This window comes from Strix aluco, chromosome 1, assembly GCF_031877795.1.
Source record: "Strix aluco isolate bStrAlu1 chromosome 1, bStrAlu1.hap1, whole genome shotgun sequence".
Lineage (NCBI taxonomy): Eukaryota > Metazoa > Chordata > Aves > Strigiformes > Strigidae > Strix > Strix aluco.
This window is the reverse complement of record NC_133931.1, coordinates 148,595,962-148,608,830: the sequence shown is the minus strand read 5'-3', so window position 1 is coordinate 148,608,830 and position 12,869 is coordinate 148,595,962. Positions and strand designations below refer to the sequence as shown.

The 12,869-nt window shown below is 39.5% G+C and overlaps 1 long non-coding RNA gene across 1 annotated transcript in view; it reads left to right on the top strand.

Moving 5' to 3' along the window:
• Positions 1-4,035: 4,035 nt before the first annotated feature.
• LOC141934240 (uncharacterized) overlaps positions 4,036-12,869 on the top strand; it is a 45,837-nt gene continuing 37,003 nt past the window's right edge. The window contains exons 1-2 of the long non-coding RNA XR_012626294.1: positions 4,036-4,050; positions 9,448-9,546. This is a non-coding gene — a long non-coding RNA (uncharacterized LOC141934240). The remainder of the gene's footprint in view (positions 4,051-9,447; positions 9,547-12,869) is intronic.

Sequence of the window (12,869 nt, the reverse complement as noted above, 5' to 3'; positions counted from 1 at the left end):
CTTGACTGTACAATTATTATCACTGACATGAGTGAAACTACTTAAAGATTCATGGGCTGAGGACCAGCTGAAGAATTGGACTGGTATTTATCTCATCCTCAAGGCCTGATTCCAGTTTACATAATTTTTCTGATTGACCTGAGGAGGAGCAGGATGGCCCCCCAAATTGACAGTGTGATTAATATTAACATCGCAGTGATGCTCCAGTCTGTTTCATTAAAATGGATCCTGAAATTATAGCTATAGGGCTGCTGCTCCTCACTTCATCTACATCCCAGTACAGATCTCCTGAAGATTCAGTAGATGAAGAAATAAGGAGAAGCTAAAGGCCAACAGGTCTTTTGCTGGTATATGCTATCACAGCTCCACTAAAGGGCAAGAGGGTTTCAGCAATTCACATCAGCTGAAGATTTTCAGATGAAACATTTCTTGCAACCTGGAAGGAAAGGCAGAGCCCATAGGCCACAGATCAGCCTCATAATGTTTCAGTTACTTTTTCTTTTGTATCCAGGGAATGCAGGAATGAAGGGAAGAACAGAAACCAAATCATGATGATTGTGCTGAAGGAAGAAAGAGCTGTGAAAAACTGAGTCATAACGAAATAACAAATGGGACAGCTGGGGTGGGGGGAAGCCCATCACGTTTGGTGCCTCAGTAAGGTTAATTAATAGGTGAAAAATGAGAAACAGGATGCAAAAAGCAACATGTGGCAAATACCAATGAGGTAACTAAGGCCATTTAGTGCATTTCCTATCAAAATTTAAACACATGCAAAAACAGAACTGCAACAATCTATTATAGAGCACATGGTTGTTTATAAATTCTAGTTTATGCCTAGTGGAAATTACCAAAGTACTTTTTGCACAAAGGAAATTTAGAAGGTCTGTGACTGTGAATATTTTACTCAGCTTGAAAACACTCCAAAACCTGTTAGCTGAAGGGGAGGTGCGAGTTTCACATTGCTCCAAACCTCACTCACTGAGCTGTAGTACTGAGAGCTATTTTCTCACAGAGGCAAGCATCACTTCTGTGGAGGGACCCAGAGAATTTCATTGCCGTCCACTCTTTGTTAGGATCTACAGTAACATCATCTGTTGGGGTTGCCTAGGATTATTGCGTGCCCAGCTTCCTTAGCCATCTTTCATATTTGCAAGCAGCTATGCTGCTTGGGAACCCTCCACAAATGTATTTGCGTGAGTGTGTACTTGTGTGTGTTTGTGTGTTTGCCAATACGTTTGGCACAGACAGAATGCATCTGGCTCAAAGAAACTACAGGATGTCTACTCTGACAGCATTCCAGTATTAGTAATGACATTCAACTGAGGCAGACATATCTATGGAACAATCACGCGTTTGTCTGGTCTTTTGAATCAGAGATGCTAACTTGAATTGGAAAGGGCAAGGCCCTTTCAGAGTGCTCATGAAGCAGTTGGGAGTAGGAGATCTAGAAGGCTAAGTTTTTTTCCATCTTGTTCTTTGGAGCCTAAATATGCAAGAATGGAGCATAGCCTGAGGGAAGCTTTGCTCATGCCTAAGCCTCTGACCTCAAAATGGAGAGCTTGGAGTCAGCTAAGTCTCCCCGACAACAGAGAGGGGAAAAAACAGGATTGGCACTCCATGTGATTTGTTTCTTTCAAATACAATTTCATTCTCAAATGGGGAATAAATTGAATCAACAAACAGTGATAAAGAACTGATTTCTTGTCCCCTGCAAAAAACATGGAGAGAGATATATATATCCAAAGAACAGAGAGACAAAGTCTCCTTGCCCTTGGAGGCATGGCAGGCAGCATTGGGTGTGCCAGGGCAGGAAACAGCACTTATCCTGTGGCATTTTGGGGTCCTCTTTGAGCCAGGAAATGCCATCATGACCTGCAGCAGATAAGATAAAGAGCTCTAAAGAGGGCTGCACTCTTTATGAGAAATCAGTTGTTCAAATAACTGGTTATATTCTGTGTATTTAGAGAAGCTAGTACCATTTTCCCTACTTCATTCTTTCATGCTAGTTACACTGCACTACATTTCTCCACAGCTCTCTCAAGCCCCCACATTGACTTTGTGTTGTGGGGGGAAAAATAAAAAAAGGAATGCTTGGAAACATGAAGAATTCATGATCACAAGCCCTCTCCACCTTCTCTAGCGTAGTTTCACTACCTGGTAAAATGAAGAGTTCAAGTGAAAAGAAATGGAGTATGACATCAGACCTGAGGCCAAGTTCTTGATTTGTTTTTTTGCTGAGGCTGAAGTCAAGGAAGTCAACTGGATCCTTGCCTGAGTAAGTACTGAGCAGAAATTAAGGAAGGGCTTGAAGACTGTGTCTTTGATGATTAATTCAATGTCTTCCGTGTAAACCCAAGTGCTCAAAAGAGCACAGGGAAAAAAAAGAAAACTGTAGCCCTTAGCACTTCCCATTGCCAGCTCAGTCAGGAGGACTTCAGTACTTCTCATAGAATCAGGTTTCTACAACAGAACTGATAAAACCCCACTGAAATGGGAACAAAACTGGGGCTGGGCAGTTGCAGCCAGGTGGCTGAGAAAGTTAAAATAAGACCATTTACAGTTTTGACAGATTGCCCTCTCTTCAAAACCCCTGTGAAGCACAAGGCTGTATGCATACATCTCCTCTACAGTGCTGAGCACACCATAGGGTTCCAAATCAGACTGTAGATACATTCTGCAAAGCAATTGCCCAAGAATGTAAGCCAAATGCCTATACCACCTACTTCAGTGAATTCTTTGCCTGATTCAGTGGAGTCCAAAACTGGGTTTGCAAAACTTTCATTGAAACTATGGTACACCATGCAAGCTATGTGATTACAATAAAACAAATGACTGCTTTTACCTACAGGTATGGAACCTGTACAAAGCAGACTGCTTCTACTAACACATAATATTGTGCCAGAAGTTTCCCCCAAAGAAGCCATCAAAAGGAGAATGATAATGCTCAGAAAATTTATGAATAACTGACCCTGGTCATTCTCCACAGAACTGAGGAGAGCGTTTTTCTTGGATCCAAATGTTATGCCCAAATTTTGTATTGAGTCATCATGCAGACACTCTTATTGACTCCAGTGGAATTGTACCAATCCCAGCCAACCCTAGTTGTCTTCCATCCTTCCCTTGTCTCCTAATTCCTTCCCTTCCAGTCCTTTTCTTCCCACTTCATCAAGCATGCCTTGAGTTAATTCAATGGCAGGAGTACAAATGCAACACTGCAGAACTGACCAGTTTAATGTATTCATAGCCATAGGAGCCAGAGAGAGTCAGTAATCCTGGAATCATCTGATTAGACTGCACATAAAGCCAAATTTAATTCCATTGTTTTGGTGCCTGTAGCAGTAGTTGGGAAAGGAAAGCTATTAGTAATCCCCTTTTGTGTTGCTCTCACTGTAAATAAGTGTTTTCAGTGGATTACCCGAGGATGTAGATTTCATATTTTAAAACTTCCTTATTGCTGTATAAATTATGAATGTAAATTAAGCCGTAAGAAGTAATGGATATATAACCAAGAGTGCTCAGGGTGTAAGTTCAGCTTCAAAGGGCTTGATTAAAGACTTAGATTATAGCATCAGTGAGCAGATTTATATTTATATTGTCAGGTTGATCCGAAACAAACAAGATCTTTCTGAACAAGAGAGCAATTTAAGCAGATTAAATCAGCTTTGTACAAACATGCAAACAGCTCTGCTTCACCCCATTTTATCCCATGCACATCACTTGTTAACATGATTTATTTATTATATTAAATGTAGGAAAAAAATGTTCAGTTGTTTAGGATTAACCTAATAAGGAACAGAAAGTGCTAAGGTAGGTGTACTCAATGGTTTGGCTGGCTCCAGTACTAATCAGGCAGCTGGAGCATGTCCCTGTTGCAGGCTGTCAGGAACTGGTGTGTGACTCCACTTGGTGTGAAGGGGAATCGCACACCCGCACCCCCTGGTGCCGAGAGATTTTGCGTGCTGAGTGTGTCTGTCACGGAGCCGTTTTCACCTTGAGGAAGATCGGAGCCAAGTGCTCTGGGATGCCTTTGTGCACCATCGGCTGATGCAGGTGAGCAAGTTGTCAGCCAAATGGGTCCATTCTGGGAACTGTGCCAGCAGGAGAGTGAGGAGGCAAAGAAGTGCCTGTCTCTGATAGCTGTAACTAAGGATGTTGTTCCTACAGGGCTCGTAAAAGGTGGCTGACATTACCACAGGGAGCTTCTAACAGAAAGTGAGACTTTAGCCTTATGAGGTTTTAAAAAAATGCTATTTACTATGCAACTGTGTTTGAAAAAGGCAGAGCCCTCTGCAGACATTTCTGCTTTCCTCTGCTCCCCTCATGAGCATTGAACAACATCACCTTTTTGCTCACATAAAAATTGCCCACCAATTCTTTTGTGCCATCCTCTTAGGAGGTGGCTTTATGATCTTTTTCTTAGTAATAGTTTGCTTCTACCACATGTAGCATATACATGTACCTGGAAAAGGACATGCATCTAGAACATATGACCTCCCTTGTTGGCTGCGTGATCAAATGTGATGTCTACACTGCATAAGGCAGACAGACAGAAAGGTTTTGAGGACAGCAAAACTCACAAAGGCAAAAAAAGTATACTCATTTGGCTTCTTGCAGTTTACAGGTTGCCAGCAAAGAGATGATAGTGTTCATGCACTTATCCCCTATGTACCCAGTCATGTCATGATTATCCAGCTTTCAAATCTGGTCAATACTGTGACTTGATGCAGAAATCAACATCTCTTTATAGGAAAACAGCATGCGTATATGTGTGCATGTATGTGCAGAGCAGGACTCTTCACTGTATGACATGATGCTCATGATTCATTTGAGAACCATGCAAGCTGTAAGTAGTGCATTTTGCCTTAGCACAAGTACATTCAGTTTAGGACACATTTCATGCTAGGTTAGAATAAGAAAAAGCATCTGATGCAAACACTGTAGGTTTAAATGTTCAGAAGTCACTTTCTGAGACTACTCCCCCTTACCTGTATATAATTTGATGGCAGATATATTTGCTGTTTTCACCTACATATTCCTTAACAAAATGAGAAGAGCAGGCTGAAAGGCATACTAATAAAGAAAGCACAAAGGTATTTCTTACAAGAAAAATGGTCTTAGGTAAGGGGAAGAGATAGATGTCTCCTTGCTCAAGCCAGAAACACAGATCTAGACCTAAATATAACTGCAGATTCTGATGCCAGATTCACTTCGAGTTGGACGTTTATTGTGTACAAGGGAACATAATTCTGAGAATCTCTTGCAGAGGCACCTCTGTAACATCCAAATTTCAAGGGCAAACAGAAAAAAAGATTTGAAAACGGATCTTCCACCTTTGTCACATAACAAATTAGTTGTAATTACAGAATTTCAAGTGGTAAAATTATTGCATACTGGGTGGAGTCTGACAGCCTCATGCAAGGAAAGCAAACAATAGTCAAGATACAATAAAACAGTATATTAAAATCCCTTTAAAATAGTCTGTTATTATATCTCGTTCTTTTCTGAAGCTGCCAGGTGAACCACTGTAGTGCTCTGCAAAGTCTGCCATGACACTATGGCAGCCCTTTCCAGCCATAGAGCGTATCAACGGAGGCTCAGAAGCTCAGCCAGCTGCAAGACCCAGAGCAGGCTAAGGTAGACCAGGGACAAGGGTCTGGCATAGCCTGTCTGCTCCCACCTGGCACCTCACAAATAAGCAAGTGACCATTTGTGGGCCACAGTAGCTGAGCTGCCAACTTCCATAATCCTTGAGTGATACTGTGGGCTCTCAGAGAGGCAGGCAGAAGTCAAAGTACTTAGTAAAATATTGCAGTAAAATTGTGAGAGTTTAATCAGGAAGTCTGAAGCTACAGATTTTACCCCAAGAGCATATGAAAATCTCACCCAGGAGCACAGCACATAACAGTCTCAAGTTCCCTTAAAAACCCAAACAAACAAACAAACCATCAAAATCAAATCCCAATTTATTTTGAAAGAAGAAATTTATTTTTTTTAAAAAGCGTCGCTCAGCTATTTCACTCTTCCCCTTCGTTTCAACTGTTATTCAAATCTTAAAAGTTCTGTATCAGCCCCTTCATTTTGTGGAACCAAATTTCTGTTCTGTAGAGAAAATGGAATGTAGATTCAATAAAAAAGCAGAAACAGTGAAGAGCAAAAATAGTTTATGTATTTCAAAAGGACATGCCCCTTTCAAAAAAAAAAAAGGGTATTCAATTGGAAGTGTGCAACTGATAAAGAAATCCTATAATATTTTTACTTGGAAGCATTCAAACTGTTGAACAATAACATAGCAGGGCTGAAGAAAAAAATCAAAGTTCATTGGCCGAATTCTGCTCTCAGAAAGGAACAGCTAAGATCAGAATCTCTCCCAATTGCTATCTGTTCTCCTATTTTATAATTAAATCTTGCAATCTTTCTTCGGACAAAATCATCCTCTGGGATTGCTGGCATTTTTGTATGACTTCAAAACTTGGCACTCAGTGTTCTCAGGAGGAAAATCTTTAGGAGTTAAAAGAATACAGCTGAATTGCAAAGAAGAACTGGCCAGAAGTGGCACGACCTCATCCCCTAGCAACAGAAATCAATAACAACAAAGATAACATAATTACACCACAGAAAGGATCCAGAGGGCAGATTATGTCAAGTATTATGTTGTTAAGAAAGAATGACATGTGAAAGAGACAGCATGTTTTAAATACAGAAGAAAATACAGAAAATGTGGAAGGTAGATAGGGAAAAGTGAAATACGAACACAGAATAAATTAGCCTGCAGACTCTTAAAAGGGAAAAAAAAAATAATCCTGTTCCTGTTTTCACAGTTTTATTTATTCAGTACACAGAATTAGATTCCCAGGGGAGCAGAGGAAGGCATTTCATTTCATAGGAAGCATCATGGCACAGGTTAAATAGATGACCCTATGATGACAGCCTTGTTCTGGAGCTCTGGAGCCCCAGTTCATTTCCTGCTTAGGTACAGATGGTCCCTACTACTTAGGGAAATCGTGGGCTTCCTGTGCCTCGGACTCCCATCTGGAAAAGAGTGCCAATAGACGTGTAAGGATTCAGAACTGAGATTGATCAGATACTGCTGTAGTCTGGGAATTACACAGAATTACCTACAACAGAAAGATTCCTGTCTGCATTGGCAGAGGACATCTGTTTGCCTCTCGAACAAGACACTCCTCTTTCGCTGTTCAGGTTGCTCATACACTTAGAAGAAGGAGGACATTGTCATGGCAGGCCTCCATTTCTCTGCAATATTCAAAGTTCCAGCACCACACACCTGCCAGCACAAAGGCTATTTAGGAATGTGTTCACAGATACAACTCTCTGCTAATGCTTTCATATAGCTTTGAAACATTAGCTAACATGAGGTAACTTTTCAAGGAAGATCTCATTTTAAGCAAAGATGACTGGTACAGATAAAAGCTTATATGCCTATTGCTTTACGTAAGGCAGTAATGTTCTGCTGCCAGATCACCTGATTCCCCCTCCCTGTTGCCTGTTTCTTCCTTTTAGCCACTTGAGTTTACTTTCACAGCCCTTTTTGCCTCTTTACCACACAGATCAGTAAGATGTGGATTCCATCACTCAAACTTTTCCTGTGTGTTACATTATTGAAACGACCACCATGTCATTTAGCTGTTTCATTAACAGTCTTCAGACACCTTTACTTGTTCCTAGCCAACCAAGCCTACTGTGTTTTGCCTTCTCAACAACTGACTATGGCAGAGGTGGCTCAGCCACCAGGACCATCCCCCTGCAAGGCCCTGGGCTCTCAGCTGTGTGAACGTAGCTTTCTACCCAGGACCCTAAGCAGGCTCTGATTAACGTCAACCTGCCCTTTCAGCCACATGCTAGATATTTACTGAAATTAAACTACTTAAACAGAAAAGGCAAACAAATTAACAACCACAAAAGGAACACTGGAGGTTAATATTGCTGTCTCATCACGATTTCTATGCACTGATACGTGGGCTAAGCTACAGCTCAGTGAGCTTGGTTTCCGAGTATTCAGGGAACTCAAAACGAGGATCAGGGTAGAGATGTTTGTAGTAACAACTTCTGGGGGTGAAGGTATACACTGAGAGTATGATTTTCACTTATTCTTTTCTGGTGTTTGTAAAAACACCTTCTGAGCCACAAATATATGCTCAAGAACAGTCTTAGCATTTCATCTAATAACAAGGGAAAACCCCAAATTAGAAAGGTGAGAGAGAGAAAGAAAGAATGTGTTAGGATGTACATGAGGTGTAACTCACACTGTGGGTTAAACACTCTTTATTGTACCTGTTTTCATTACCCTTGTGGCACCTGGTGTGGTCAATATTTCTATCTCTATGTCAAATTTGAAATCAATAGGGTTCAAATGTCACACACAGGGGCACATACAAGCAGAGATATACCTGAACACGGAGACTGCATCTACAGAGATCAATGAAGCACAGCCAGGAACAGTCCTGGACACCGTATCTCAGTCATCAACATTGTTAAATTGTTATAATGTTTCCAGGCACAGTTTTGGCCCAAGGCTGATAGCCCATCATGCAAACAAGTCCTGGGCCCAGTTCAGAAGTTGTCACTGTCCAGGGATCATTCCCAATGGCAATTTGGATGCAGCCACCCTGATTTGGAGGGTCAGAAATTTTGATAGTATGGACAGGCTCTTCCGTGTCATTTGGCCTCAAAGCTAATCCTGGGCACATTCAATTTACTCATATGTACATAATCTGTGATTGCTCATGCCTCCTTACCATGGGAACCAAGCCCCAAATGTGTTACTATTCTCAATGTCTTCCTAATTGTTTTGATTTTTGAGCTAAATTTTAGAGAGCATTGCTTCTTACTTCCAATCTATGCAGACTCTACTGCATTTTTTGAACCTTTGCAGGCAAGAGCCACATCTGGGCACCCATCCAGGCCTGCTTTGCTGTGGTACTCATCTTCACATCTTTTTTATGAGTAGCAGGAGCTGATAACAGACCAATTATGGTCATTATTCCTGCCATAAGATGTAAAACTCAGCACAGATGGTATCTTATTCAACCTTAACATGATGCAAACAAAAGAACTATTTTAACACACTGTATAAAATCAGGGGACTTTCCACACTCTTTCCCAGGAGTGCTTGAGCGCTTGATGATTTAGCTATCTTGGCACCTACCTTAGACCCACCAGCCAAACTAGACTATTTTTCCTTCAGAACAATACATTTTGCAGATATTACTAAATCCTGTTTTTTCCCCAGCTTCATATGGAACTGTGTTAATCACAGCTCAGTGGATGGGAGAATCAGTGCAGTGGATGCAGTTTCATAAGCCCTTCTCAAAGCCTGCAAAGTCAGTTTCCTCTAATACTGGCTGTTACAGTTCCCCCATTTGAGCTGCAGTTTAACTCAACTGCTTTCCCTTTGTGTCACCCTGCTCATCTTTTCTAAATCCTAAAAAGGTTTACTGAAGACTAATCAAGTCACTGATGGTGTCTCCATATGACAAAAATGAGCCAGACTCTTCAACCAGGGCTCCCTGTTAATTAATTTGAAACAAGGTAATTACCTCCATTTATTAGCAGGTTTTGAGATAAAAAATGCTTCTGAGGGGTGAAGTTAAAAAAATTAGGCTGAGATGAGTTAATACATCTTTTTCTGTCTGGTAATCTTGCAATCTGCAGGGAACTGAGATTACTTACATTAGTTCAGTTTAGTGGTATGTATTCACATGAAGTAAGAAGATTTTCCACATGAAGTAAGAATACTTTAATTTCTTTGTGGCAAGTACTGTATTTTCAAAAAAAATCAGATGTTACTGCAATTTAACACATAACAACATAGAAGTACATGGTAAACAGGTAGAAAATACAGCCAAATTAAACAATGCATAGATTCTGTCCCAGTAATAAAGAATTCACATAAAGAATCCTGTCAGTGGTAACATTAACTATATTATCTGTTGTGTATAATATTGGCATTCCTGAACGATACTGCAGTTATTTCATAGGTTATTAAATGGTACATGGCATCTGCCTGGGGAAAAATTAAATTGTGATTGGTCTAGTTGGAGCTGTGGGGAAGAACAGAAAATCTTCACTATTTTATAATTCAAACTTAATACCTTTAGCTGTTTGTCAGTGATAATGACTGAGTCTGTGAATGTCAGCTGCTAAAAATGCTTGATTTGATATTTTTGTTTAGAACTCATTGTAAACAACAAATTTCATTAATTTTTGGTCAACTTTTTTGGAAGGACTGCATACTTTAGGTGAGCCATTGCCTCTAAAAAACTTCTGGTTTAACTCAGAACCATTTAAAAATGAACCACTACAGTACTGAATATATGTTTATATAAATGAGTGTATTATTAGTCTTGATCCAATAAATCACACATTTCCAATAGCTACAGGAAATGGCACCAGCATTTGATGGATCAAATAACACACACAAATCTCTACAGCTAAAATGAATGTAAGTTATTGAAAAATTCCTCTCCAATTGGTGGAAACATTTGTCTACTTTCCCACTCTCCCTTCTTTCATAGCTCTGTATAAGAAGGCATGTTGTTGCTATTATTGTTTCTGAATTTCAATAACATGTTCAAGATCACATACGTTTATAAAGAAGTTAAGTAACTTATGATCTAGTTTGGATATAGGCAACAATATTTGTTTGATGTGTGAGGTAGAAATGTGATAGCTTTAAGAAGTAGGATAGAATGAATGCTAAAAAATGTTAACTGATTTGATGTACAGTAAAAAGAGAAAGTTTGTGTCTTGAGCTGACTGGAGAAGTGTTTGAAAAGAATTCACTGTCAAAATCAGTGATTATAATGTTAATATTCAAGTATTTGCTGGTTTTTCCACTTGCTGGAATCTGAAGTCCAATCTAAAATCTCAAATTTGATGTTTTTCTTTGGTTTTTTTTAAATAAAAAATTGCAGAACCATAAGAACAACAAACTAATAAAACCCCCCAAATAATACAAATTTATCCAAAAAGTTTCTGAGGGCTGAAGGCCACACACTGCTTCCCAAACTTTGTTTAAAAAAAAAACAAGACAAAATACCCTTGAAATCTATTACCAAATCTTATTGTTAGAAGTGCTTGACTAGGTTCTTCTAAAATATGGCTCGACAATACTCCAGCAGGAAGTTACAGGGTACTTGTATACAGCTAAAAGAAGAAGGGAGAAGCTATAAGAAAAGAATCACAAAGAGCTTAAGAAAAAGTACCTTTAGCCTTGTGCAGAAGATGAGAAATGAAAACTTACTAGGAATCTGAAGTTAAGTGTGTGATCTTGGAAGAGAAAAACACTGTACATTGCAAGATATAGACATAGCATGATAATACTGGTAATTTTATTTCAAATGAGGCCTTAACTGATAATGCTGCAAGTATTGCCAAGAGGTGATCTGTCTTCCTGAGTATGTTTCCTAAAGAGCCATCAGAGCATGGAGATGTGAAGGCAAACATCCTGCAATGCCATTCACTTCTGCTGCACAAGGCCCTGCAGAAAGCAAGAAGAGTCATACAAAATTGTAGCTAAATTTGCCTTTGGCATGTTTCTCAGCAGATCATTCCTAAGACCAAGGTAATGCAGGGGAGTGAAGGCACTGATATTCAAAATGAAGGGCCTGCCCTTGATCCTGCTGATCCATCTCTTCTCCAAGATGGATATTATTTCTTAAATGAACAAGAATATGTTTGGAATATATGTATACTTTGTTGCAACTGCTTATTCCTCACTGGGAAGCCAAATAGAAAATGCTTGTCCAGTTCTTACCCACTGGCAGAACGGGCCTGTTGGAAGAACAGTTTTTCCTTGCCCCTTAAAATACAAAGGATGTGATTCTTCTGTTTGCAAACAAATAGCAGAAATAACTGCTGAAGTTACTTGAAGCTCAACAGTATGGAAAATGAGAACCACATCCTAAATGTCAGCACAGTCCCTCTAGATTTTCAGTACTGCTTGGCACTTAGACAACACTTTTTATCTGAGGAACTCAAAAGGCCAGTTCTTAGTTCAATCTTGTAATACCCCTCTGAAGTTGATAAAATGCCCAGCTAAGGGAACTTGAGCACACGAAAGTTAAATAATTTACTGACAGTCACACAGAGTCAGTAGCAGAAACTAAAGGCCCAAATGCCTGGACCGATGCTGTAAACGTAACAAGCAATAAGCAAATTCTGGCCATTGTCAGTAGGTTTGTGTATCTATTCTTTAATGGAATGCATTGACTATGCATCCTTTGGGGCTTAAATGCTCAGTAAGTCAAACTGAGCTAAGGCTTGTTTTAAATAGATGTAGATTTCTAAAACAAATAACAGCATTCACTCAGAGAAGTGGATCATAGCTCATGGATAGGCTGTTGTTTTGAAAAGAATAATCAGCAAAACCAAGAATTTTTACAGTGTTGTCTAGTAACAGTTACCACTCCTGTACCATATTACATTTAATAGTGAAGTCCCTGCTGAAACTGCAATACCACAAATCCTTAAAATGCTTCTTTGTGGAGGATAGGAATTATTACGTTTAATTTCCACACAAAGAAACTGATGTCCATTTTGAAATCTGAAAAGAATAGGATTCAATTCAAACCAGTGTAAATTCTGAATGCCTCAAGTAATGATATTAGAAGGAAAATGGAACTAAAATGCTACCCCATTTGAAATTCTGTCATACAGGACTTTCACAAAAACTTGATATAAAATCTGGACTTGCAGTTCAGGATTTCTGGAATTCTGGACCAATATGTGACCCACATTAAATCCTGTTTAGTAGCATTTTCATAATTAGTGAACTTCCAGCAATTGAAGAAAAAACCAGCAGCATTCATATGAATAGTTAAGTCAGCAATAATTTACCATTATGAAAAATA